Raw genomic sequence first — 3,572 nt, 5'->3', positions numbered from 1 at the left:
AGGAAATGAGTGTAATGTAATCTGACATAGTGGATTCTGTTGCGGCCAAGCACAGTCGGTGGGAAGAATTTCTCTATCAGTGAAGAGAGCCGAAGGAATTTTTAAGGGTCTTTTTCACGACGTGTCTAAGTTAGTCGGTCTGAGGCGAGGGTATCATAGTTTTTTTCCTTGCTGAAACTAGGGGGTTTCTTCCAGAAAACAGCAAAACGACTTCAGAACACGCGCAATTTAAAGACATTGTACGCCACAATATGGCCTAATTTGCTGATGTGCCTTTAAACTTTACAACAACCACCAACTTCTTCTCTGAAACTTCTCTGCGAATAAAATTAACGGAAAACAATAGTGGAGATTCAAACTTCATGCTTTTGAATGAAGTTTGAATCTCCGCATCTAGAACATTAAGAAGTTTCAACGAACGTCAAGGAAATGAGTGTAATGTAATCTGACATAGTGGATTCTGTTGCGGCCAAGCACAGTCGGTGGGAAGAATTTCTCTATCATTTCCGAATCCATCTTATTTGCAACTTTCGTGACAACTCCCTATACCCAGATCGTAGTCACCCGAAACATGCATACGATGTCTCGATTAATGTAGCACCTCTGACAAAATTTCCAGTCAGACAAGACGCAGCGATAATGAAGCTGCTCTTCAAAATGCAATGAAAAGCATGGCGGTACTAAATGGAATGTTCCTTATGAACCAGAGTGCAGTATGAAAAAACAAATTTCTGTTTATATTCTGTACGATCGAGGCCAGAGGTTTAGAACTAATTGCCAGTTTTATTGCAGCCCATATGCAAGTGCAAGCAGTTAACAAAGAACTGGACATTTTTATTGGCAGAGTAAGGGTGCGTATATTACCTGAACAAAAAAAAATGTTGGGCTGTCGAGACGGAAACAGGTGCACTTTTATAAATTTACTGGCCCTAAAAAATTCGGCCTTGCGTATAAAAACATACGCATCTGTAAATTTTAAGAACATTAACAGAAATAATCTTAGAGAAGAGATTGTAATTTCAAGATTTCTGCTGAAACTCCCAATTCTTGTTTGCTAAACCGCTCAAGTTTGTTCTACACTTCTAGTTTTGTTGTATCGGTTTGCTGTTTCTTAATGTATGAAAAAGAATATATACTACTCTGCGAGAGCTCCAGTAGTGGTGTAATTGGCATTATGATTTATCTATCACGAAAATATTATCTATTAGTGAAACACTTATTTATTTATGTACAGTTTTATTAACCCCCGATTAATATTAATTTGTACTATTAATTAGCAAGTAATTACCCATCTACTTATAAGCTACTATTTGCATAACGTACATCAGATTTTTCGCTGATGGTACATGCCGAGCACACCAAGAAAAAGGTAAATGTCAGAATACACGTGGGTGTACCTTTTGTCTAAAATAACAAAATGAAACTTTGATCTAATTCCAATACGTCAACTGATGATGCTATTACCTGGTGAAAGACCCTTTTTTTTTTTCGTTGTCTTAGCCTGTTTAATTATCTTTTCTTTTTAATTTTCAACATTTTTAAAATGTAATCTGAATAGCATGAAATTACTGAAAGTATGCGCCAGCAATTTCTGTATCTAATTATGTTAATTATTTTATATCAGTGCGGTAAGAACTTATAAACCAGGCGAAGCAACAATCCTTAGAAAGACTTATTTGTTAAAATCCATTGCGCGTTGTTAACCTGATCAGTTTATAAAAAAATATAAAAATAAAATTCATTTGGTTGCACTATATCACTTTTAGTACGCTAGATGGCAGCACACTCCTTAAGATAAAACGCTGCTTTATTTTGTTTTCAGCTATATAAAGAAATGTAGCCGATCTTTGGTAAGTACGTATTTACGACTGCTTATTTATGATTCAACGAGATAACTTTTTTTTTAATTTTTTTATTCTGTTTAACATCTTGTTGTTGTAAAGTAAAAAAAGATGGATTCTGAGGCCACGTTGCGTAATAGTATCGTAACAAAGCGTATAATAAGAACGACACGAAACTTCGGTGGATGTTAAAGTTCATGGCGAAATGATGTAAGCGTTACAAACGCAAGGTGTACGTTGGTGATTCAGTTCGTTTCAAGTAAAAAGATTTTTGTACTGTTTAATTGTTTGTAACCAAATTGAACTCTATAGATGAAATATTCCAGAATTCGCTTTAAATATATTCGGTCAGCTGAATTTCAGCAGCGCATTTTCAATTTAAAAGACTGCGTTGTTTCCATGGGTATTGTTTCAGGAAGTAATCGAATCACATGCACACATATATGATTTAATTCAAAATGCTTTTATTTATAATATGGAATACAGTTTTCAGCATTTTACTGAAGAAAGTTCTTTAACGAGAAGTAATAAAACATTACCTGGTGAAAGACTGTTTATTTTTACTATTTTGTTATCCTGTAAAAAGCACAGTAAATTAGTTTATGTAAGATAAAATTTTACTTAAAATAACAGAATTACCTCTGGGAAATTTTAATAACTGAGAGAGATTGTTGGTATTCATTTAATAGCATATCATTTATCTCCCATCCCTGATTCCAATCAGTTAAAATTGCTAACAGCAGATTTCAATCTGCTGTTAGCAATTTTAACTGATTTATTTATTATGTACGAGGGGCATTTAATAAATTATCTACCGACCTAAGAAGGAAATGAGATAGAGGTAAACATCTGTTTTTATTTTTCACCGTAAGTTCCCTGAACTTCAACACACTTGTTCCATTTTGTTGACAATGAAGAAATGCCGGACAAATAAAATCCTTTGGCCTGCCCATCAAATAACGCAGAAACAGCAGACTTCAGTTCATTATTACCAGCAAAGCGAAGTCCACGTACGTTTTTCGCGAGGTGTCAAAATTGGAAATGGTCATTGGGGGACCAGATCCGAACTGTCAGGTGGATTTATCGAACTTTTGTAAAGTCAGTCTCTCGAAACAGCAGCAACTGCATGTTACCTGCGAACTAATGCATTGTCCTGAAGCAGCAGCACACATCTGGAAAGTTTTCCACGGTGGTTTCCCTTGACATTCCTTAGGTTGTACAGTAGGGATGCATGTACACTTCCCAGTGACTGTCTGCTTGTGTTCTTTCCTAATAGTGAATGTATAAAATTCCTTCAGCATGCCAAAAAATGGTGGCCATAATCTTGCCAGCTGAAGGTTGTGTCCGAATTTTTTTTGTGTGGGAGAGAATCCTTGTGCTTCCATTGATCCTTGCTTTGTCTCAGGATCCCAGTGATGAACCCATGCTTCATCACCTGTAACATTTCTGAAGGTGTACGCTTCAGGATCCCTTCCATAAAGTTCTAAATTCTTCTCACAGAACCGTACTCTGAATTGCTTCTGCAGTGTGGTCAGACATCTGGGTGCCCATCTTGCACTGACCTTAGTCATCCCCAAATGTTCATGGAGGATGGTTGTAACTGTTCCATCAGATGCGCCATTATTCCCTAGAGATTTGGGACACCTTTAAACGTCTGTCATTCAGCACAAGGGTTTCCACAGCTTGGCACATTTCTGGAATGGTCACTGTCATAGGCCTTCCTGGACTTGG

Source organism: Mastigoproctus giganteus, chromosome 6 (assembly GCF_048544385.1).
Source record: "Mastigoproctus giganteus isolate SK-2022 chromosome 6, ASM4854438v1, whole genome shotgun sequence".
Taxonomy (NCBI): Eukaryota; Metazoa; Arthropoda; class Arachnida; order Uropygi; family Thelyphonidae; genus Mastigoproctus; species Mastigoproctus giganteus.
Note: the sequence above shows the minus strand (reverse complement) of the source record.